Source organism: Coenobita brevimanus, chromosome 101 (genome assembly GCF_032717465.1).
Source record: "Coenobita brevimanus isolate Jiangsu-jjx chromosome 101, ASM3271746v2, whole genome shotgun sequence".
NCBI classification, from domain to species: Eukaryota; Metazoa; Arthropoda; class Malacostraca; order Decapoda; family Coenobitidae; genus Coenobita; species Coenobita brevimanus.
In genome coordinates this window covers 13,024,139-13,031,638 of record NC_137054.1, presented here as the reverse complement: position 1 = coordinate 13,031,638, position 7,500 = coordinate 13,024,139, and the positions used below count along the sequence as shown (strand labels likewise).

At 43.2% G+C, this 7,500-nt stretch overlaps 1 long non-coding RNA gene across 1 annotated transcript in view; it reads right to left on the bottom strand.

The window, feature by feature from the left end:
• The window catches only part of LOC145414952 (uncharacterized), a 2,424-nt gene extending 139 nt beyond the window's left edge, over window positions 1-2,285 (bottom strand). Inside the window, exons 1-2 of the long non-coding RNA XR_013899985.1 lie at window positions 2,246-2,285; window positions 1-475 (exon numbers count right to left, since the gene is read on the bottom strand). The exon at window positions 1-475 is cut by the window's left edge and continues 139 nt beyond it. This is a non-coding gene — a long non-coding RNA (uncharacterized LOC145414952). The remainder of the gene's footprint in view (window positions 476-2,245) is intronic.
• Between the last annotated feature and the right edge of the window lie 5,215 nt (window positions 2,286-7,500).

Genomic DNA, 7,500 nt, shown 5'->3' with positions numbered 1-7,500 from the left:
CCACAGGTGTTCACTGTTTTTAAGATGCTTGTTTTGATAGGGGGATGTTGATTTCCGCAGCCCCTCACTTTCTACAACATTTGTCTTTACCAGTAATAATTGTTCTTGTGATCTTGCCCTGAAGTTGTTGTAGTGTCTTTGGCACAGGTATTGAATATATAATATTTTTTTGAGAGGCTTCTGGTGGTTACAGATAGACGGATAATTTAGTAGCCTCTTCCACTCTCTGCTGCTGTTGCCTTTACCCGTAGAAGCCATGGTGATGGTGACCAAAGCCCCCAAAGCCACCAAAGCCACCAAATCTGCGAAAGCCTCCAAAACCGCCAAAGCCTCCAAAGCCTCCAAAACCACCAAAGCCGCGTCCGTAACCCCAGTGCGGTTCTGGGTCAGGAAGGGCGTCTGGGTCAGGGTAGGGGAAGGCCTGTACCGCCACCATAGCGGCCAGAACCACCACCACCAGCAGAACCAGAGACAGCTGAGGGAGAAATAGCTTTACGTTAATGCCTATCGACTGCACGAGGGAAGAACTCTTATACACATACAGTGAAAATGATGTTGATTCACACACACACACACACACACACACACACACACACACACACACACACACACACACACACACACACACACACACACACACACACACACACACACCATGTAATGGAAGTAAAAAAAATATTTTTTTCATTTTATCTTTACATTTATCTGAAAGAATAATACACACGATTTTTTTATCCATTGAAATGGTTGGGTTATGGATTGTTGAACGTGGATACAAGGAAGTAAATTAGCTAAGTAAATAATACCTCTCTCTCTCTCTCTCTCTCTCTAATGTATTTATAAATTATAATATATATTGCACAACATTGGCTGCAGACTTACAAACTAAAATTAGCATTTGTTGTCAGTTTTGTTAGAGCAGGAAATTGAGAGTGAATGTGTTAAAGAGTAAAGTGATGTGATGCATGGTGTGGTGACAGAGCCCAGCGATATAAGAGTATACCGAAATGGGGATGATTGGGGGATGTGGAGGATCTGCATTATTTTTTGCGGTTGTGGTACCTGAAGTAATGCAATGAGCGGGAGAAAGGATTACTCTGGTGTTGAGGAGAGAGTTGAAGGAGAAATCAGCATCTGTTCTGGTGAAGAAGGATGTACAGAAGGCAAAATGGTATTGTGTACATGTGTGGCGGTGGTCCATAATACTAGCAACGAGAGAAGTGTGAAAGTTTTACTTGCGATGTTCCCAAGGACTATGAAGGTTAAATGAAGAGAGAAACCTGTACTTTACACAGGAAAAATCATCCAATATTATGCCGGGAATCGAGCCCTGGACTTTCAGGTGAGCCAGGCAGTATACCACTACACGACGACCAGGTAACAATGTGACAATGTGAGATAACTTTTACCTGGTCGTGGTGTAGTGGTATGCTGCCTGGCTCTTACCTTAGAGTCCTGGTTTCGATTCCCGGCTTATTGGTAATGTACTGGAAGGCTACATGGTTTGAGAGAGAGAGAGAGAGAGAGAGAGAGAGAGAGAGAGAGAGAGAGAGAGAGAAAGAGAGAGAGAGAGAGAGACTAAAGTCGCAGCATGATGGAAACGGGTTCCTATAGTACGATGAGACAATGATAAAGAATTTTATACGAGTCGGATGTGGAAGGACTGAGAGGAAAGGGAAGGCCAAGAAGGAGGAAGGATAATATAAACAAGAATTATATCACAGAAATCTATGTATTAAGGGGAATGACGTGCATGGAAGAGGAGAGTCTCTGAAACGAAGATTCTCCTTTTCAACGATCTTCTGCTTGAAAAGGTGAAGCGACCGGGGTAAACTGCACAATAATAAGCTAGGTCTGGTTAAGGATGTTTGAAATTTACTCTGGTGCAGACCATTTTATATATATATATATATATATATATATATATATATATATATATATATATATATATATATATATATATATATATATATGAGAGAGAGTGAGTGGGAGGTGGAATGAGACCTGTTTCCTTGTTTTCTGGGAGGGTTCAAAATCATCTGGCGGCAGCTTGAGCAAAGGGAAAATATTTTATTGCACAGAAGGGGATCAGGAAACATTCTCAATGAACCCTTTGTAGCGTAGAACGTCTTGTGAATATTTTTTTTCCTACTTCGGGAAGGTAAGGGACGAACTGTGCCTGACGGAGGGTTAGAGAAAGAGAAAGTCTCCTGGGTTGAGAGGTTCCCCAGGCGGTGCTACTCACAGTCTTCATGGCGAGGATTGATTGTTGAGTGATTGTGTAAAAAAACTCTTGGCGCTTGTGTTGTCCCTGCATGGCTCTGCTCCCTTATATACCCCTCGTAGAACTTCCCCCCCTTCTCATGCAGCACCACAAGTCCCGCCCACTGCCCATGCATAACCCCAAGAATGTTCTCCAGTTACCACCAACTACCACCATCAATTAAACTTCTTTCCCCTCACGGTATACTCAAACTCATCTATATATCCTGCTCCAATGTCCCTTTTACTCTGATATAAGGCGCATATGCTACATGGAAGGTTGGATGTATGTCCCGGGGTGAGGAAATATATACTAAGGGTGCGACACGGGTGACCTTGAGACAGGTGCCTTCTCAAGGACTGATGAAAGGAGTTCTCCAGGTAGAGTCGTGGGTGTGACCCGTGAATACCTGCACCTGGAAAGAATGAGAAAGACGCGCAGGTCGAGTATAGAAAAAGAAAGAGAGGAAGAGCGAAAGAAAAAAAAAACCGCAAGAATTTGGTATATTCCGGCTCTCTCTCTCTCTCTCTCTCTCTCTCTCTCTCTCTCTCTCTCTCTCTCTCTGTCGTCAAGTAAGATTTTGACTATTTTTTTTTTTTTTTTCCCGCAGGGCTGGTGTGATGGTTTTAATGGGGGTGTTTTTGTGACAAGTCGGTGGGTCTTCCTGAGGATCTGTAAAACCATGTGGAAGATCATGAAAACGTGCCCTGTCTTAACCTGAGATCGAACCCACGTTGCGTCAGAACAGCAGCCCACGCCTGTATCAGCTCGTCCACACCGCCTTTCCCACTTAATAGGCGTCTGGGAATGAAGAAAGCTCGTATGCGGATTGATAGTGTTTTATACCAATAGAAATGTTTGCGCATTTTTTTTTTTTTCATTCCTGCCATCACCGGACGATTTTATTCAACTTAGGACAGATCCATTGCAGTGAAAGGATGAAGAGGGGATTATTTAACTCCGTCATTACGGGAAAGTCTCTCCAAAGCAGTGAAAATTCGTCTGGTAATAGCAATGATATACCTGATCGGTGTGAAGTGCTTAAGTACTTAAATCCCCTGACGCTTTCTTTACTCATTCCTGTTACCTGCAGACGATTTAATTCAATATAGGAGCCACAAAGTCTAACTCCGGGGGTTTTGATATAGCTCTCAGTCACCCCTTTACTGCGGTAGGTCTCCCCCTTAATATGAGTGACACCATCTGGATGTAGCCCCTTACTGGCCTTGGATGTAGCAAGAATAAATCAAGAGGATACGTCAGCTGTTTTGAGAGTTTTGTTCCGACACTGTCCTTTTCGTTCCTTCCTCTGAAATTCACTTCCTCGTCGTGCAATTTTTTCTGTCATAGTTCTATAATTCTCTCCTAAGATGAATAAATCATTATATGGCAACAAGATGGAGATTTATTATCAGTACTTGTAACCCGGTGGACTTCAGGCCAGAGCTGCTTTTGATACGAAGTCTATAATTTTTCTTTTTGGGAAGATTGTGTACAGCAGACCAGTGGAGTTGCCCGGCTATTTCTTGCCACGGCGTGAAGGCGATCCTCATCGCCACCAGACCTAAATATTAATGACGTCACCATACGGTTGAAGGAGACCAACCTTGTCGTGGAATCCAGTCTTCATTAACCACTTTGATGTGCTATGGTCTGAGCGATTTATTCTTGAGGCTGACAGACTAGTTTATTCTGGTCAGGGAAGGCCTCTTGTGGAATTTCCTTCCATTGTACTGCACACCCACACCGCCACACTCATCACCCTCACCCACGTCACCATATCCCACAACAAACCCACGATACTCAAGACCCTCACGCACTCTACCTTACCCCACACTCACCCTCACCATACCCCACACCCTTACTCACCCCGCCTTCCCCCACACCCATCTCGTCATACCCCACACCTCACCCCACCATATTCAATAGCCACACCCTTTCCATCATACTCAACACCATCAATTACTCCACCTTACCCCTACACCCATCCCGTCATACCCTACACCCACAGCCACCCATCCAGGAAACATGAGCGAAATGAAAAAAGCCACAGGGAAGAAAAGGAAAACCACAGTCCAGAAGGAGTGCAACAGCACGACAAAAACATACCTGAATCTGCAGAAGAGAACTGAACGTGAGTCGAATAGAAGATGGGAGGAATTCCCTGGAGAGCTTAACCCCCTCTCCCCCCCCCCTCCCCCGAAGTTCCCGGAGTTGCAACGACAACGGCATGAGATGCATGTAGAAGTGCATGCTACAGGGCAAGGAGACTTTGCTGACGAGATGCGCGATGCTGTTAACTTGACGGAGGGAGACTAGAAAGCCCTCACGCCAGGAAACCCTTGTTGAAAAGCGTGGGCGAAGGTATACTGTTGTCTATAATGTATGGTTGTTAGGCATAGGACCATTATGTTTGGACAAGAAAAGGATGGGAATGTCGAAAAGGAGGAGCCCCAGGATTGTATGTGGGATGAAATGGTTTGGCCCAGTGAGAGATGACAGTATGAGTATGAGAGACGTGTGGAGGAAGACACTGTGAATGGGAAGGACGGACCTCGGTGTTTTCAAGTGATATTGCCCCGTGGAGAGGAATGGTGATAGGAGATTGATGAAGGGGACAAGAAGATATGAAGTGGAGGGAGTGAGCGGAATGGTGAGGCCAAGAAGAGATGATATGAAAAATGATATTGAAATACATAAGCCCAGGCTGTGTAAATAGCGTACATGGAAGAGAACTTGATGGAATGAAGTGACATAAGGGAGATTCTCTTAGTCAGTGATCCATATTTGACTGAAGGTGAAGCGATATCGTTAAACTACAGAATATCCGAGGACTGGTTATATACTGAGTGCAGACAGTTATATACAGCAGGGGAGAGAGGAGAATGAAAGCCGACGAACTATACGTGGTTTTCTCCTACTTTCGAGCAATAGAAATTTAACATGAAGGGATCTACACAAAAACAGATGAAACAGAGTAGTGACCCGCTAGAGCAAAGTCAAAATACTTCATCTCACCAAAGAGGTTAACCCTTTTTAAAGCAGGACGTTATTTAGTGAAGCTGTTACCGAATGATTATAATAAGCCTTGGGAGGCAATGACCTACAGTATGCTATTAAACTCTTAATATTAACTCTTTGTAAATGAGAACATCTTGTAGATATTCTGTTTTATCTCTTGCCAGAGGATCTTCTTCAGGTGGGAGAGAAAGTTGTGCCCGACAGAGGCCTAAGAAACGATTAAGGATTCTAAGTCGCAGAAGAGGCAACGTAGCACCTCACACTAAGCTATTTGTTTTGTATATTACGCTTGCATAGTGTCCTCCATTCTGACTACATCGTTCATATTCCAGCATACTTTCCATCAGTGAGATACAAGTGGCTACTGAGGTGTAAGGTTCAGAAAAAATCACTGAGTAAAAGGTGCTACAAAGCCTACCACTCAGAATACTGCCATTAATGTCCTGGGTCGGGGTTCGCAATCAAATTTATAATCGCGTCGGTGTCGTAACTCAGACATGTATATTGCATGAAGAACTGTACTCAGGCAGGACGATTTTCCACTCTCCTTTCCCTCTCCTCCCCTAACTATATTTTTTTTTCCTGTAGGAGGGATAGTAGACATGGGGAAACAGTGCAGTCTCTAGGTTGCGACAGGGAATCGATCGAAATTATGTTCGGGAATCTCACGCCTCGGTTCTTGTGTTCCCAGACGGTGCTACTCACAGGCCTGTATTCTCGTTGGTTAAAGAAGCTCCCTAACACCATTTCCCAAGCAATTTATCGTGCTTATTACACCTGTCTATCCTAGACTGTCGTATCTGAATCCTCCTCCAGAGATAAATCGCTAAGGAAGAGGTACTAGGAACATCTGGCCGCTTATGTTTTCTCTGCTCAGATTGGCAAGCATTTATAGCCACGGTGAACTTGTAGATAACACACTCTGTTCGCCATTTTTATTCATCTTCCATCTCATTGAGCCTTACGTATCCTCCATAACATTCTTTCATTTTTATCGTGCAGTTATTCCACTTCCATCTCATTCAGTCTTACCTGCCGTTAATAATTTTCCATCATTTTACATCGTCATCTCATTCAGTCTTACATATCTTCTATGACACTCCGTTTTACATCGTCCATCATCATATCCCTGGCATTACCAACAGTATCCTCAAACTCACCGATATATCGTTCTTTCAGCGTCCCCCTTGCTCAATACAAAGGTCAGTTTATTGCATCTGGTTGACACAAGTAAAGCGCCGAGGAAAAGCATGATAGAAAGAGTGATTCTGTGGGAAAATAAAAAAAATCGACCGAGTGCCAGGGTGTCCCCCGAGGATACCCGCACGCGGAGAGGAAAGGAATGATGCGTAGTTTGAAGGCCAGAAGTAAATAAGTTAATAAATTAATGGATAAATGTATAAAGAAATAAATGAATAGAGTAAATAAGTAAATGAATTAGTAGATGAATAAATAAGTAGTTTATCATCACCAACCTATATATCCAGACACTCACCTACCCATCCACCCACCTATCCATTCATCAACCCTTCCTGCGCAAGATTGATATTCTGTGTAGAGATGACAACCCTGCTGACGTTCTTACCCTCCTCCACCACTTGAAGGGACTAATAATTGTGTTTTCTGCTTTCTTTTGTTTGTTTGTACCTCTTTCTCCTCCTTTTGGCGATTCATGTGTGTGTGTGTGTGTGTGTGTGTGTGTGTGTGTGACGTGGAGACGAGAACTTTGATGATTTGAATGACTTGTAAATAGATGTTTTTGCCCTGTCTCTGGCCTTTTATATTGTTAATTTTCATGTGGTTGTTTTCTTTTTCTAATACATAAACATAGGACTTTGATAATGATGATGTTGATTTTGATGATGATGATGATGATGATGATGATGATGATGATGACGACGATTCAAAAATCAGGAAACAGATATAAACGAGACATGATAAGAGATGAAGCATTTAATCTCACTCCAAGTAAATGCCAGACAGACGAAATAGGTGAAAAAAACATTAGCGAGATGCACAGTAATGACAGTGACACTTCTGATTTGCAGGAAGGAGGAAGAGAGTTAACAGGACAGGTAGTGATCGTGTTCTCAGGTTGTCGTTTTCTGATTTCCTCTTAGCCACAGGTGTTCACTGTTTTTAAGGAGTTTGTTTTGATAGGGGGATGTTGATTTCCGCAGCCCCTCACTTTCCACAACACTTGACTTGACCAGTAA